Source organism: Pholis gunnellus (assembly GCF_910591455.1).
Source record: "Pholis gunnellus genome assembly, chromosome: 16".
Classification (NCBI taxonomy): Eukaryota; Metazoa; Chordata; class Actinopteri; order Perciformes; family Pholidae; genus Pholis; species Pholis gunnellus.
In genome coordinates, this window is record NC_136543.1 from 8,817,020 (window position 1) to 8,834,741 (window position 17,722).

The window sequence follows — 17,722 nt, forward strand, 5'->3', positions numbered from 1 at the left end:
ATCAGTAAAACTATCCAAGAGCTGTAGAGCAAATAAACTGTACCGCAAACTGTAAAGTTTAGATGGTGAAATGAATGTCTAATGTAGTCAATTCAGGAAAATAACTTTTCCCATTCAGCTTAAACTAGTTGCCACAAGGATATGTTTAGTATGAATCAGAATTGTAATCACTTATCATTCAACTATCTGAAGGGGCTATTCTTTTGAATGCTTCCTTTAGTTGAGATATTCAATTACATTTTGCTGCTGATACTTATATACTTTTGAAAGCAGGGCTTTATTTGTAATGGACTATTTGTATTATATATATATATATATATATATATATATATATATATTCACATTTTAACATTGCTGTTGGTTAGATGTCAGTACTACTTCCACCAGTGGTAATAGACAGTCAGTGTGTTTTATTTAATACTTATATACATTTAATATATTATGCTTTTCATGAACATTAAGCCTGAAGGAGAGACAATTTATGTTGGTGAGAACAATTACAACTTCAATGCATGTCAGTTTAGTCAACTCTCAATTACAAGTACTTTCTATGTTAATTATATTAATAACATTTTCTGTCACATTTTTTTGGTTTACTATTATTTGTATAAATAGGTTCAATAACAGTGTGTGTCACTTTAAGACGATCGGTGTTGTTAAATTATTATAGTAGTTGATTTGGTTTAGTGTTAACTGCGTAAAAATATACATTACAGCGTGTTTCACTTAAACCTGGTCTTCTTGACTTTGTTTGAGTAGTCCTGGTCGATTTGTTTCAGAACTGCGTGAATACGCGAGATTACAGTCAGTATCGCTTTAAGAGTCCGTGTCCTCTATTTTAGTGGCGTAATTGATTTGGTTTAGTATCAACTGCGTAAATAAGTGCGCTTTACAGTGCGTGTCACTTTAAGAGTCAGTCTTCGGGTGGCTTCTTGATATTAATAGAGCTGCTGTGTCTTCCTCCTCTGACGTAATGCCCACAGCGTACAGAGAGACAGGCAGAGGTCCTGTCACAGCAAAGCGATAACACTAGTCTGAACAAAAAAAAACAGAACAAAAAAGAAAAAAACCCAGATAACGAGCTGCTCCGCTTTGGTTTGCTGTGGCCAGCAAATCCGGGCTCTGAGCGGCTATAATAACAAACTATCACATCGGAATATCATACCAGAGACAATCTCACTAATCAGTCGGTATCAGCCTAGTTTAACGTGCTACTTGCCGCGAAGCCTTAACTATCTCTCTCTCTCCCTCTCAGACCAAAGAAAAAAAAGAGAGAGAGAGAGAGAGAGAGAGACAGCCAAGACACTGTCACCCCGTCCGACATCATCAACAAACAAAAACCCCACAAAGAGACGAACCAGCCAGCCAACCAGCCAGCCAGCCACCATCTTAACAGGCTGCTGAAAGAGAGACACACACTGAGAGAAAAAGAGGCTAATGCTTATTTTTGATCAACAGGTAAGCAGCACCAAAAGAAACACGACCAAACACAAATGCACACCATGCATACAGCCCTCTCTACTAGTTGGTGCAGTGGCATTGTAAACAAAAAAAAATTATATATATACACATCGGCGATGCACGGTCGGAGTTGTAGATGGCGAAATGCATGCTCTCGGACAAGTGGGGAAGATGGAATTGTGTTCGTCTTAAAAGGGAAACCGGGGCTCTCAAACGCTGCGTTTTTTTAAAGGAGACAAAATATCGCTGTTAGCCGTGAGTGTGTTTTTTTTTTTTTCTTTTCTTTTTTTTTTTTTTTCTTTTTTACGACGGGCAGCAGTCGGTTTGCGTCTTATGTAACTAACGGCCTGAGCAGCGTCGGTAAGGAAAGAAGGGATCCGCTGAATGAGAGAGAGGAAAAGAGAGCAGCTTTGAATTCACATGGCAACTTACATTTAGGTTAGGACACCCGAACGCCACACTAATACAAAGTGGGGGGCTACTTTGGGACCCGGGCTACTGCTTTTTGGTTTAAGACTGAGTTTGAAGTCAGCGACAAGGGGACGTGGAGTGACTTTAGTAGGTTTGTGAGTTTCTTTTGGTAAGTTTTGTTTCTTCTTTTTGTTGTTTTTTTTAGGGTGTTTAATTCACGATCATCCTGACTTGCTTAGATAGAAGCCGGTCGCGTGATTTTGTCACCGCATACTAGCTCGTATAGTGTTACTAGTGTTACTTTTTTTTTGTTGTTTTTGTTTTCATTGATAACTTTTTTTGTTTTGTTTTGTTTGTTCTTCTCCCCATTACTATTCCGCCTTGCAAAGCTGGATGATAACTCAAGTTCAGACTTCTGGGTCCATTGCGAATGACGCACGTCGCAGGAGAAAATAAGATTTGTGCAGAAAGATGAACAGTAAAAGTTAAGACGCGTTGCAAAGTTTTGAACGTGGGAAAAGGCAGTGACACTCGAGATGAAAGAGATCGCGTTTGTCAAGTGGTTTTTACAGCCGATATGGCGCTGTTTTTTGCACCTCTTTCATTGTTAGTAAGCTCGAGGGCGCATGGTGGATGTGAAATGTCGTAAAAAAAAAAAGCTTCTCAAAAACACCCTCTCTTATCAACACAGAGTACTTATCACCTCAAACATCGCGCTTATATTTAGTTTTGTTTGTTGTTGTTGTTGTAACTTTTCACGAGTTGCATTTCCACTCAACTTTTTTTTTATAAAGTTGACCCCCCCCCCCCCTCCTCCTCCTCCTCCTCCTCCTGTCGTAAGAAACCGTGATGTTCCTTTGAGATAAGGGAGCCGGGGTAGGCATGACAACTGTGTGGGGAGAGCAGAGCATGTGAAGCAGCACAATGAGGCACACACTGCGAGGAAGCCTTCCACACAGTCCTCCACAGCCCTGCAGCTCTGGCCCCCTGAAGCCCTGCTTCTGTGGGGACCCCGACTTTAATTCAACAGATAACCTCGGCCCGTGGAACTTTACTCGGACCCACACAGTGGGGGTTTTATCTAGAGGTTCCTATGGTCCCCCTTTTTTTTTTTTTTTAAATATATGAAGCATGTCTGTCTGCATCTTCATCTTCACGGCTTTATGAAATGCTACGTCGACTTTTTGAAGCACGTTTATAATGCTGTTTTAAATTGATAATCTTAAACACTCACAGTTCTGGCTTCAGATATTCCCTCAAAAAGTTGTAATAGATTCTGTGACAACTTTTGAAAGTTTTGTGCTCTCGGCCACACACACACACACACACACACACACACACATCTCTAAAGCTGTGAGGATCACTTGAGGAAAACTAGAAATCAGCAAAAATGATTCGTGAAACTTTTATGTTTCAGTTTGTTTTTGCAGTTTTTACCAGCGGCGTACGAACACGCATCTAATTTGAAGGCTTATATACAAGTGTTTGTTTAGGATAATGAGCAGTGTAAGCCACGCATCGTCTGTGAGATCTAGGATTTCGACAAATGGTTGTTTTTTATTAAACATAAAAGACTTTACAAAGTAACACAAACTTTGTCAAGAACTTGTTTCCGAGTAGAAGCTCTGAATATTCCCGACTCAGTTGAAGCTCGGTACATTTGTGTCACGTACAGTTCCGTGTGTAACCTTTTCAAACCGTGTTGTAACATGTGCTCGCTTAATGGTGCCTTTTTAAAAAAATATAGTTCCACAAATTCCTACAGATGTAATCAAGTTTTTCTACTTTTAAAATATTTTCTTTTGCCAAGCTGACACGTATGACTTGAATCGAGGAGTTTGACACTCACAATGGCATCTCAAGGCACTTTGTAAGTAAGTGTTTATAACTGACGTCGACTTTAAACTTAGTTGTAAATATGTCCTTTGCTTCGTTGTCCTCTCGTGTCCAACTTGTGTGTTGTTCTTTCCCCCCTAAGAGACGGATACCAGCCTCGCTGGTATCCGTCTCTCTTAACTTTGAGTGGCTGCATGTTCTCATACCCGCAGCTATCCGTGTAATGTATATTGCTTTGTTAAACTTTTTGCAAACATTTAACAAGCTTCTTTTAAAAAACGGTGATCAAGCGATGTATCAATCTCGTTCTATAGCCTTTTAAAAAAGTCCTTCTTTCCAGACACTGGATATTATTGTGTCTCACGGCCTTGTTCGTAGCTGCTATTAAACGTCAAAAACAGTTGACGACTTCCTAAAGAGAACCTCTGCTTGTAAAACTCTTTCCCGTATATGTGTGTGTGTGTGTGTGTGAGACAGAGTGGGAGAGAGCACAGCGCCTTTTCTTGTATGCATGTGTGTGTGTGTGTGTGTGTGTGTGTGTGCGCCGTGGAGACAGCCATGGCTTACTCATATGGCTGCAATATGTGAAGTCTCTGCGGTGGAACTGGGAAGAGAGAGAGTTTAGAGAGGGAGAGCACATGGAGTTAGGGAAGTCAAGAGATGTCCCGTTCCACTAGCTGGAATGTCTCTCCTTGTGTTTTATTGACGGTTTGATGCTCTGTAAGACACGAGGAACAACTGTAGGGATTTAGTGGGCTGCCGCGCATTTGTCTTCGGTGGTTTTCAAAGCGGCGGCGCCGCGTTTCAAAGGGGGGGGAAGAAGGCCCGGTTTGTAGAAGAACATTCTCGCCCCGGTCCAGACGGCTTCTCTGGGGAGAACTGAAGCGCTTTCATTGGTGGACATCTGACTGATTTTTACTGCCCTCCAAAGCATCACGGTCACGAAGGTGTTTGGATAGAAAGAGACACGTTTGTTAGGCAATGTGGTTTCCTTCAAACTCGTGATGATAGTCATCGTAATGGATAATTATCAAGGTAGAAAAGAGTTTGCTTTTTGTTTAGACACTTTTTGGGGATATCGGTGTATTTGGAAAAAGGGCAAAGTTTATCTGCAATTTGACATTATAGGGAGGGCTGAGCGACACTTCAATACGCTCCATTTAATGTCTTTCATTGGATTGGATTGTGATGAAATCCTATATAGTGATGCACAATTTCATGAGTCTAAATTCATAATAACAAGCACACACTGACTCACGTTTCTCTGAACAAAAGTTAAATAAAACTTCATCCAATTGCTCTGTATTTGTGTGCATGTATGTAAACATAGTCGGTGTGTAGCTGGAAAAACGTATTTATTTATTTTCTATAATATCACTCCAAACAGTTCCTATTTACAGGATAAAATACTCCGTACTTTTCAACTGTCAAGTATTTAATTCTCACAGAGTATACAAAAATAAGCTATAGCTATGTTGTCATTTCATACAGACTATTTATTTAATTAATTGAATTATCAGAAAACATGCTGCATCGTGATACACATTGTCATCGAGCAGATTCTGTCCGTATCGCCCAGCTGTAATTATTGACAAGGAAAGCATGAGAATAAAGGAGCTAAACAGCGTATACGACATAAATATGGAAACGACATTCTTTTAAATGGTGGGTCAAGACCCGGAGAAGTTGTAGAGACGTGAATATTACACAGAAAAAATGAATTACCTCACCTAAAATAGATTAAAAAAAACTCAGACATCAACAGGAAAAAAAAAAAGTTTACAGGATTGATAGAAGTTCATACAACTCATGCCAAACCTCTACCTGATACTGTAGGAGTTTTGTAAGAGGTGATGTATTTTATTTGCCTCACGTTACCTGCTAAAGTCTTTCATTAGTGAAGAGATTTCAAGTAATAACTCCTGCAGTAACCTCAGGCGCTGCTGCTGTCTCGCTCCTTCTGGTCCGGACTGACGCGTGTCCCTCCTCCAGAGTCTTGTGTCCCGTTTCAGCTTCTCATAACGTCCGACGCGAGGTAACAAAGGGCTGATCTCCGTTAATCTCTGCTTATTATTGCTGTTCTGTGCTCTGGTATTTTCCGTGTGCAAGATGGCATATCGGCTCGCCTGCAAACAAACCCCGTTCACCGACCTGTTGCTCGCCACAGATGAGCGAGTGCAAGTGATAAACAGCTGTCTCGCTGATCTGAGGAGATAACGGCCCTCCTAAAATCAGTTGAGCTGAACACTTTTGTGTTGTTAAGACAATAAAGGAATTCATTAGTTGTGACTGAAGCAATTGTTTAAAACTTAGATTTCACTCTTTTAATGAAGGGCTTTCTCCTTTTGTGTGTTTTGACGTGTCGGGTAATTGAATGGAGCACTTTGCTCCAATAATCCAGCACAAGTGTTCACAGCTGACGTTTGCCGAACGTCTCCTTTACCTCACCATTAAGCTCCTGTGGTTATTACTTCTGGGCTCATCAGATCAGCGGGTTCTGTAGTGTTTAAACTTAAGAAGATCGGAAGGACTTCAGGGTATTTCTCCTCATGTGGAGTCGCTACTCCCATTTATTTCCGAACGTCAACCGTCTTAACTCGCTGTTTCCAATAAGCAGGGAAAGATTAGCATCAGCAGTATTAGAGCAATCAGCCGTTATTCATCTCAACCCTGCCTGCAGTTCAGATAAAGGAAAACATCCATTTGTCACGGATAGTTTATTTAAAGAAGAAAAAAAAGAAGAAGAAGTAGAAGAAGCAGCTTTTTGCAAGGCTTCTGGCTCTCTTGGCTCACAGCTCCTGTAGCTCGCGCTCCTGCACCGCACCGTCGCTTGTTTTTGCTCGTATCTCAAGGACACAATTGTCCTGATCTTATTTTCCTGTCTGGCCACGTTGTTTCGTCCCCCTTTTTTCTTTTTAATTGCTTTACTTCAGCCGCTTGGGCGATGCGTGGACCCGAGCCCACTCTCCTGTTGCAGTTACTGGAAGTCACTCTGGAAAAGAGTGTCTGCTAAATGCCCAAAATGTCATCCCGACTCTGCGTCTGTGGTTAGCACTGCCTTGTTTAGGCTTGAGTTTGTCTCTAATGTCTTTGGTCTTTTATAAGCCTGTCTTTTACACGGCCTGCTTCAGATAACGAGCACATGGTCTTGGTTTAGGGTGAAATGATTCCTTTTTTTTTTTTTTTTTTTTTTGCGTCCCCCATTTTGTAGTTTTATTTTTTTCCCACAAATCCTAAATATGGGACAATTTTTCCTCCCCTTTGATCTGAGTAAATAATCCCTCTGTCACGATACAGTGGAGACTGATAAAAGCGGCGGTTGAGCGGCTTTAGGCCCCAGTAGAAGGTGATGACACGGGCAGCAGTTTGGTCTTGTGGTGGTACAGAGACTAAGCTGCTACCAAACGGTGGCACCCAACAACACCTGCTCGCTACGTGTAGCTTTCTGTCTGTCAGTCAAACCTGTGAATCACACGGCAGATGACATTGATTCTGAATGGACGTGGGCTGTTTTTTTTTTTTTTTTTTTTTTTAATCGACACAACTTTGGCTTCCAGAGCTGGTTTCACGAAAGCTCGCCCCGTCTTTGAGAACCTGCTGGCTGTGGTGTGTTATGAGTCGCGAGTTCTGCCTGCTTTGACTCAGCGGGGTACTCGTGCACGTTTCCTGTGCACCCAGACGTCACCGGGGCGACGCTCGTGTCTCTTTAGACCTCGTGGAAGACACGGCGCACGATTGGTTCCAAAGGCTGCGTTCAATTAACTTTCAAACAAAGCAAGAGCCCATTGAAAATGTATCGACGCTCATTCGCTCGATCGTGAGCGAATCGACTTGTGTTTATTCCAAATATGAGAGGATTGTTGGAGGAATTTGACTTTGATCATTCAGCCACGAGTTGTGTCTTGTTGTGGCGGTAGTCAATAAAATCTTCCTCTTGACGGTTTGACATTTACAAAAGCCTAATAACTTTTGATGATGAATATTAAGCTACAACATGCATCAGAAATCATAAAAGGGCAATTGAGATGATTTATTGTGGACATTTTAAGTTTTGAATCTTTGCACAGTGAATTTGAATGAGCTCCAATCCTCTTTTCTTTTTTTTTCCTCATAGCAACAATATTTTATTGAGGTTGTGGTTTGTGGAGTCGACCAAATGTACTTGCAACTCCTACATCAGTCTGAACACGGTAGCAGGATTTTTTTTAATTTTTTTTTTAGTGTGCTGTCATTTGCTTTGATTTCCTTTAACAATAATCCCAACGGGGTCGGTTTACAGAGGAGGAAATTCAAGCTCGTTTTGCTAGCCTAGAAAAAAGACAACTCCATTTTGAACGGTAATCCGTCACGGTGAACGTGCAGCTTGAATCTGGTTTTGTCAGAGATTATGTATTTCTTTGTGCCAGTGTTTACCTTACAGGAGTACACGCGCTGTCTTAAGCAAAGCTCTGCTCGTTGTCAGTAACTACAGGGACAACAAACATCCGGACGTCTCCGTCACAATATGACGTTGCCACGTATGCGTCTTCATATTTGAAAGGTTTAACATGAGTTTTAACACCCTTAATGTTTGTTTTAAACAAACAAAAAAATAAAAAAAGTGTGTTAAAATACACATGGCATGAATTTCAAAGTGTTTCTGAGGAATAAACTAGTAGTAAAATATCTCTAAGTTATAGTAAGAAGTCAGAAAGTAAATTAAGAGTTGTGGTGATATTTCTTTGTAAATGTATATATATATATATATATATGATATTGTTATCTATGTATTATATATATATATATATCCATTCAAAAGCCAGTGTAGGCGCACCACATGTGCATCGTTCCTGTATTCCCGTGGTGTATCAAAGAGTCCAGAATAATGAGGAGATAAAGGAGAGATTATACAGAGAGTGATTGCGACATCAGCTGTAAAAAGGCTCTGCTACTTGCGGTGTTGTGAATACATATTTTTGTATGTTCCCGAGCACAGCCCCCGTCTGTAATTTCTTCCAGTTTTTCACCCAGCAGACCAGACAGCGAAAAATGATCTACGGAAAATGTGACAGTGACACAAGTGGCATGAATTTGAATGTGATTTATGTTGTAAGCTTCTTTTGTGTTGAAGCTGAAAAGGCGGTGCAACACGCAGATGGAGAGGCTACTGATCCGTTTCCCTCCAGTGCTGTTTGCCTAATTCAGCGAGACTTTTCTCAAGTAGAAAAGAAAAAAAAAAGTTTACTCACTTCAAAGTGAGGGCACAGTCCATTGATGCCGAATGAAAGCAAGTCATTTGATTTTATGCATGTTGGAAAATGGCCCCACCGGGAAACAACACATCCGTCTGGTAGTGCAGAACTAACTATCGCCCGCTTTTACAGGTTATAGATTTGTATTTCACCAACAAGTTGTAATGTGTTCGACAGATGAGGGCCAGAAGAACTGTATTTCACATCGCCTTCCCTCAAGCTACTTATCTGAGCTTGCAGGATCACCAAAGCGGCGTTTCAGCGGTGGATGTTGTCTGTTCGCAGGTTATTTCAACCCTCTGCAGCTCAATATATTTCATTGATATGACATCGGTTGCCGTTGCCTATCAGGAATGAATCTAAACTGCTCAACTTCTCATGTTCATGCGTTACTGGAGATCGTTCATCTCCAGACCGCTCAGCAGTGGTTGGGTAGATGTTTTTCTGTCTTATCAGCACTTCTCTCCTTCCGTTGAAGTCAAATCTTGTCTCATTCGCCGCTCGGTTGTGATTGAATTGACTCACCGTATTTGTTTATTTCTGTACTGAAGGTTAACTGTCTTTTCTGGCAACAGTCAAACCAAGAACCCGCGCACACACACATGTATTACACACACTTTGATTTCTCAGCTGACGAATGTGTTGCTTTGCGTTTCACTTTTTCAGTTTCTTCTCCTTTCCCTCATTCTGTGTCTTCATCTCTAAGTCTCTTGTTTCCCTCATCCTCAGCGTGACGCAGGAGACGGCGCTCCGTTGGTCTGTAACCATTGTCAAAATGCGGCTTTTAATTGCTCCGAGTGTGCAATTAGGTTTGATTTCAAGTGTAAATGCACACTGACATTTCACGCGCGTATTTGCGTGTGTGTGATGGTGTGAAATATGAAGCGATTTATTTCAAATCTGAAATCGCACATGTTGCCTAGTTATAACTACATACCTGCTGAGGAATGGGACTCATTTGTGCCGCTTTTAAAACTATTTTAGCACACACACACACACACACACACACACACACACACACACACACACACACACACGTACAGCCCCATTAGTATTGTAGTCTGGGATCTGGCTAAAACATCTGGTGGCTGAGTAACTTTTCAAAGTAGTCTTTGTCCTCACTCTGTGTGCCTGCATGCGTGTGTGCGTCGTGTGAGCGTTCGTGTGTGTGTGTGTGTGTGTGTGTGTGTGTGTGTGTGTGTGAGTTTTGTCTGTCTGTGTAATAAGGGGCAGACTTTTTTTACGGCGTCCCGTCAAATTAAAACTATGATTTAAACGGCTAACCGCTCTTTTTCTTTTTTAAATGATTTTTTATTCAAGCGAATAGCCACACACCGGCCTCTGCAGGTTTGCTGAGCGTGCTCCTGGCTGTGTGGCCAGTTTGGACTGTAGCAGAAACAGTCAAATACACATTGAGCGTGGGTTGAGTAGCTGTAACTCCAGTCTGGCCTGTTTCTGCTTCTTTTATCCGTGTAATCCCGGCCGGCTGCCCTCATAGCAGAGAGACAGCTCAGGGAGATACCTTTCCAACTTGCCTCTGGTCCAGCTTGACATTTGTGCCCAAAATGTGGTCGGTTACGGCAAACTGTCACCTGTACTTTGCTGGATGGGTTTTGGTTTTTCTGAGTCTGTTAAATAACCCTGCAGTACAGCAGCTTTGGGCTTTAGGGGGGTACGGCCCTGCAGACAGTTTGAGCTGATGCCCTCAGGGCTTCGCTTCAAACCACATCAACTTTGAAAGAAGCCGGGATTCATCTTCTCTTACAGCGGTTAAGAGTGCTTAATCGGCAGATTTAAAGGTGTAGCAGCTTGTCCTGGTACAGCAAGTTTAGTTTAATGTGTTTGTCATATATATAATGTAGGGAATAAACGTTGCTGTGAAATGAAATCGTTGACTTTGGGCAGTAAGCCACAACCTGTTGGCTCAGGTGAAATAGATTCATTGAACAAACCAACGTAGCTGAAATTAGGCCGGTTGGAGAGGCACAATTTTTGGTTTCTGTCATTTTTTTTCCCATTAATTGCACGGTCCTCATTGCAAAAACAGATTATTATTTAAGGGAAAAACTCAAAAACCACATTATTTGATGGCCAGCATGTTTAAAATAAACCTCTCTGAAAGTCTTCTGTTGGTTATGACAATAGACTGTTCATCAGTGCAGCAAAAGGATCCCTTTACGTGATATTTGTCATGGTCAGCATTTAAATACTTTTTCTTTTTCCAATCTTGTCTCACAAAAAAGAAAGAGGTCTACTTTCTGAGAAGTGTCTGTGTGTGTGTGTGTGTGTGTGTGTGTGTGTGTGTGTGTGTGTGTGTGTGTTGCAGTGTTTTTGAAGTGTCTGCTGTGTGTATGATCAAGTGGATCCGCGGATAGACGGATGATGGAGGGAGGGAGGTGTTTCTTTTTTTGAAATGGAAATTAAGGGGGCGCACATCTGGGGGTCTTTGAGACTTTTGTGGAGGGAGAGGAGAAGGTGGGTGTCAGAGGCCCACAGTCAGAAGTGTGTGTGTGTGTGTGTGTGTGTGTGGGTTGTAGGGGGGGGGGGGTTTAAGGAAGAATGGATGGAGGGACAAGGAAGAGGGAAAGGCTGTTTTTTTTCATTTCTGGGGAGGGAGAAGATAAGGAACGGGGATAAAGAGAGGTGCCTATGGTCAGTGTTGGCCTGTGGAGTGGGGAGACACGCAGACGGGGATGGATGGAGCGAGGGAAGGAGAAAGGAAGCGAGACAAAGGGTGAGGAAAGTTCATAAAACAAGGCTGTGATAGACTTAAGAAAAGAAGTGCTAAGAACAATAAGGTGGAAATGGAGTAGGAAAGGCAATAAAGAAGGAAGGAAGGATGGATGGACAGATGAGGAACTCATTTGCATGGGCACAGGAGTGGGGGGAGGAAAAGAGGGGGGAGGAAAGGGGGCAAAAGATCACTTGCTATAGTCAAAAAACTTTACGGCTGACAGTTAAATTTACTCTGGGCCTGTGTGTGTGTGTGTGTGTGTGTGTGTGTGTGTTGAGCTGGGTGGAAAAGCACAGTGGGGGGGCATGGCGTTTGTTCTGCAACATGGCTTTTGGGCTTTTTAGTGCTTTGCACACAGACTTGTCCTCTCCCCTTTTTCCTTTAGTGGCTGATTTCACCTAGCTGCGAGTATCTCTCTTCCACCGTTTGCTCTCCTCTCCCTTTCTCTCCCTTTCTCTCCCTTTCTCTCTCTCTTTCTCTCTCTCTCTTTGGCTCTTTTTAGAGGAGTCAGTGAGTTAAATGATTAGATTATAAAAACGTCAGTTTAGTTTCCTGCAGAGCATTGGTAGGGAGGAGGTTAAAGAAACTAGGGCAGATGACGTGCCTTAACAGATCGCCTAAAAAGCCTCCTCAGTCGGCCACTCCCTCTGTTGTCTTGTGTTCTTTCAGGCGCTTGGACGTCCACCACCGTCATACCTCTGGAGAACATAAGAAGTGTGTGCTTTCCGACACTTGAGGTGCGTCCTCGCTAGATTTAAATAAAACATCAAGGGATGTGTCTGTCGCAAGACGAGATAAAAAAAAAACTAAAAAAAAAACGAGCGCTCCTCGTGTTTTTGTTTTTCAAATAATAAAAAATCCTTTCAGGATTAGTTTGTGAAGTAGGGAAACGCTCTGGCTTTATCTCGCCTGGTACTTAAGGCAGCTTTAAAATTGGAGTCATGTCTTGAAGGATAAGATAAAACAAGTGCCTCTTGCTGTGTTTCTCAGGATGTGTTCCAGCAATATTGCACCACACAGGTCCACAGCTTCACCATGATGCACGCATGTGGGGTTACGGAGCAAAGTGTTCCACGTCTCTCCTGAGTAATACCGAAGAGTGAGGCGGCTTCAACGGAGTTCACTTTCTCAGATGAAAACGGAGGAGAGATGGGGGGGGGGGGGGAAGAAAAGAGAGCGAAGACAAACAGCGTGTGGGGTGAGAAGCAACAGATCTGAGCAGATCAGTTAGCAGCGGCGGTTGTAAAAAAGGAAAAAAAAAGAAAAAGTGAAGCAAAACAAAGATTATAGTCACTCAGCCTCCAGACTCTGGAGGAAACCTGTTGAATAGATTGAATTTGAGGACGAGGGAGTCTTTGCACATCAACCAACCTGGCTGAAACCGATCTGGAGCGATGAGGTTACTGAGTTATACTTGCAGATATTTCGCGTTGTATTTAGCACTGAATTGATGCAAATATGGTTTGTGGGATCTGAATAATAAACCTTCACTATGTTAAGAAGGATATGGCTCTTTGGCTTTTAAATCAGCTTCTCAACCTCCTTTCCAATTCAGCAATGCATCATTGGAAACATTCCCTGCTGCAGTTTTGGGAAAGTGAAGGATGCTTTGGCCTTCAGGCACCAGATCGGTATTGTAGTTTCGACTACGAATCGTATCAAAGGAAAAGTGTGTCCCTCTTAAGCACCGCAAAAGTATCTTTGATTGAGAACACCGAGAGATATTAAAGAATCTTATTATAGCTGAATCTCTGTTAGAGCGTGATCGTATCTGGCTCCGCATTGTGATTAAAATCCAGCTTTTGAATGGAGTCCAGCGCTGCATTGACATCACTGAGGCCCCGAAACCTCCCAGCCTCGCTTTCCCGGCACTGTTCAACAGGGAAACGCTGCTTCACTTGGCCGGCGTGCAGATAGAAGGGCTCTGGAAAGGAATATAAAGTCAACATTGTGGCTTGAAAATGTTCCGTCGTGTGTCTGTACGTACGTGTGTGTGTGTGTGTGTGTGTGTGTGTGTGTGTGCACGTCTTTTAGTTTGTCCAGACATTTCTCCCGTCGGCCCGGCCGCTTGCAGGAAACGTCCGATTCTCCAGGAGTGGAAAGTGTGTGTGTGTGTGTGTGTGTGTGTGTGTGTGTGTGTGTGTGTGTGTGTGTGACTGACGTAATATGTTTGAGCTTACCCAGACAGAGACGAACCAAACCATGACACACACGCACACACAGGGGTGTGTGCGTGTGTGCATGAGGATGTGTGTGTTTTTTAAATAATCGGATATGCTTGGCAGACCCGCGCAGGCTGGTGAGATGCATGTGTGTGTAAAGTGTGCGTCTCTGGCAGAGCTGTGGTTTGTTTTCCGTATTTATTTATTTTTTTTGGGGGGGGGGGGGGGGGGGGGGGGGGGGGGGGGGGGGGGGGGGAGGCAGCGAGGTGAGCGTCAACAATCAACATGTTGATTAATGCAGCTACTAGTTCCTTCCATTACGCCTTCAACTACCACTGAGGCAGAGTTTGTTCGCCATTATTTTTTTGATGTATGAGAGTCTTGGCTGTGGAGAGCAAGGTCAAAACCAACAGTCCCGTGTTGATTTATGCAGCGCTGGGTTTCCTGCTACCAACATACATCAAGGGGGGGGGGGAGGGGGGTAGGGGGGGGGGGGGGGGGGGGGGGGGGGGGGGGGGCGACGACATTAACGCCGTCCGTGCAGGCGAAGGCGGATGCGTTGGTTAGTGTGTCTCTAATAGCCGCTGCAGCAGTCGACCAATCTGAAAGAACGGCAGCTTCTGACACGCAGCAGTCGCTTTTTCTTTCCACTTCACCAGCTTGAAATCACGTGCAGATAAACTGCAAAATGACAGCAATTTTAGAGGCGGACTTGATTTCATTTTTAACATGACGGCGAGAATAGTTTCAATTCCCCTTTTCAGATGTTATAGATGCCAACTTTGAGCGGCCAATATGAGCCGATTGTTGGGAGTGTTTGATTTGTGATCACAACGGTTCTGTTCTGTTTTCTGTGGTGTTGTTAGTGCTCAGAGTCTCTCTGGGGACCTTTGTTGCATGTCATTCTCCCTCGCTCTCTCCTCATCAGGGGCCATTCCAGGATTTCTTAAATGAGGTGTCACGGGGACGAGAACCAGTCAGGAAAAATCTGAAGGCAAAATACCCACAAAATGGTCTTAATAAAAACATTTTTTTTAATAGTCATAATTCTAAAAACGCCTGGCTGCATTTTGGACATATTTGCGTGAACGATCTGAACCTCAGATCTGGTACAACCAATAATACTCCTACATTTACCCTCCCTTCGATGGTTTAATAGGCACGAAGAGGAACACATCTAGGACGTGTCAGCAACTTGCACGTGCGTCTGTGTCAGAGCAGAACCTGAAAGCTCTGGGCGTTGTAATGAATAAGACAGTCCACGCCCTCAACTTCAGCCTCAGCAGCTGAAAAGATCCGGTTGATCAAGGTTTCTGATTGACGTCGTTCACAAGAGAGGGAAAATCGCCGGCATGATTTTGTTATGACAACAAACCCGATAAAGGAGTTTCTGCTCGTCTGCACTGTTGTTGGACGAGCTCGTGGGCTTTTTGCTTTTAGAAATTGACATTTATTATTGCAGATGAATTCTCAGATCGGTTAAAACCCGACGACTAATTCTGTTTCGCTCTACTTTCTACTTTTGAACTCTGAAATTGAGTCCTCAGTCGAGAGGCGCTCATTAGGAGCCGTGACATGCTCTGTGTGTAACCGTAGACCGCCATCAGTACAATATTTTGACACGGACGTCAGCAGCTCCTCATCTGCTCATGTGGGGTCAGTTTTCTGACGCGTCCTCCGCTGGGTGCTATCATGTTAGCATTTTGTAGCCACGGTAGCAGACAGTGTTGTGTCTGTTTTTCTCTTTCATTAGCCCACATGGCAGAAAGCTGTTATATAGGAGCTGTCACGCGCTGATTTAAAGTGGCATCTGGTTCACCGTTGGAGTTACTATTATACCTCCTAGGTTTAAGATGATACTTCTTTTATAAAACTGGACAAAAAACTGGACAAAAACAACACTTCTTCTTTCTCTTTTTTTAGCTCATGAAGAACATTTTAAGCTCATTTTTGGAGCATTTTTTGAAGGCTTCTGTTAATTTCATAGTGCGTTTAGTGGAACAATGAAGAACAGACGTACCTCCTCTTCCCTTGTTTGCCTGCTGTTTTGTTTCTTATTCATCTTCTTGATGTTAAATCCATATTGCAGTAGTGATGAGTCAACCGAAAAAAAGGAGACCTACTGAAGCTTTTTCTCTCTTTTTGTGAATCCAGGGCAAACATAGTTGTGCTGTAACTATTACAACCAATTAAGAACTTTTACACATGTTTTAATTAACAATAAATATATGCATATGTTCTTTTGGTTTCTGATAACCCGAGCTGATTAATGTATTTGGAACACAAGCAGAGCAGGCACACCCAAAACAACAACTTTCAGATGTGGCGATGAGCGAGTGTAATCATGTTCTTTTCTCATGGAGCTTTGCTGTACAGTTTATTTTAATAGTCTGAGGTAAACCCACAATTTTATGACTTTTAAAAAACAGTTTAGAAAAAGCTGCTTGTCCATTTTGTCTGTTGGTGATATTTGACTTCCTGTCTGTCTTAAATATTTCTCAGACTTTTGAACACCACACTTTAAAATACAAAACGACTGAATAAACCTTTTAATTTTCACATGTAGCGTTTGAATATATAACCGTGTGGTTTCCTGTCTGTCCAATGAGTAACTCATGGAACAAAACTACACCACGTCTTAAAAACAAACCAATACGCTTCCGGAAAAGAATGTCTGTTGGCTGTTTTGTTTTTATTGACACAAGATAAAGTTTTTTTTTTTATGGACACGCGAAGATCGGCATTGTGTATTTGAAATCCAAACAACAAAGCTGACTAAAGTAATCCGTTTCAGATGGAACACTTGAGTTAAGTATAAAACAATGTGCTCTCTGTGCTCTAATTGGTGGAACATGGAGCTCAACTCTGTCGACATAACATCTAAAAACGCTGCGAGACGCATGAACGAAAAAAAAAAGACCTTTTCAAAGACGATCATTTTTCCGGGTGACGGAGAGGAAAAAAAAAATCACTGAAAGACGAGGAAGAAATCAGCGTAATTAGTTTGACCGCCGTGTCATTTGAAACGGTATTAGCAGCAACAAATCAGAAAACAATAAAACACGAGAACAAAGATAAACTAAAGGGCTTGTGTTTCATGGTGAAACTGAAATCGATGGTTGTCAACGTGCATGTAGAGTGTGTGTGTTTATTTTGATAGCAGTGAGACAGCATGTCTATATGTGCATACGTGTGTGTGTGTGTGTGTGTGAGTGAGAGTTAGTGGGTGGGTATTTGTGTGTAATCATGTACGTCAGGCCGTCATGAATGGTGTGTTTGAGACAGAGCGGAGTGTGGAGTTCCTCGGGCTGGACCAAATTGGAAACAGAAAAACAAACATTCCCTAGGAACCCCCGCTCTCCATCCACCCCCCCCCCCCCCCCCCCCCCCCTCTCTCGTCTGCCGGCTAGTGGCGCAGTCCAACCTGTCTGGGACAATGTAACGGTCTATAGCCGGACCGGACCACACACGTTCACGGGAGGGGGGGGGGTGGGGGGGGTCGGAGCACAGGAGGAGGCGGCGGATCTCAGCCGTAATGACAGTTGGAAAAACAGACAGAAGAAGCATATGAAAATGACAGAGGGCTCAGTGGTGGATTGATGGGAAAGACAGCGTGATGCGGGCGGCGGGGGTTAGTTAGTCGGAGAGTTACTTTAGATTTGGAAACGAGAGTTGATACTGTGAGGGGAAACAGAGAGACGGGGGGAATGAAAAACACGAGATAAGTCATTGTGGAGAAACAAAAGGGGGGAAAAAAAAGAGCATAAGGAGAAAAACAGAAGGGGCAGGGAAAGAGCGATTTAAGTAAATGAGTAAGCAGCAGCCTGAGTCACAGCTCCACAGGGAAAATATTTAGAGTCACACTCACTCTTTAAGAAAAAGAAAAC

The 17,722-nt window shown here is 42.9% G+C and overlaps 1 protein-coding gene across 2 annotated transcripts in view; it reads left to right on the forward strand.

Annotated features, from left to right (window-relative positions):
* The first annotated feature begins 989 nt into the window (after positions 1-989).
* The window catches only part of trps1 (trichorhinophalangeal syndrome I), a 108,550-nt gene continuing 91,817 nt past the window's right edge, over positions 990-17,722 (forward strand). Inside the window, exon 1 of one of the 2 annotated variants that reach the window (XM_079176016.1) lies at positions 990-1,458. The gene's annotated coding sequence lies outside the window, so the exon portion shown is untranslated. Of the gene's footprint in view, positions 1,459-1,946; positions 2,042-17,722 lie in introns of those variants that run through there. The other variant, XM_079176017.1, reaches the window with a different exon arrangement.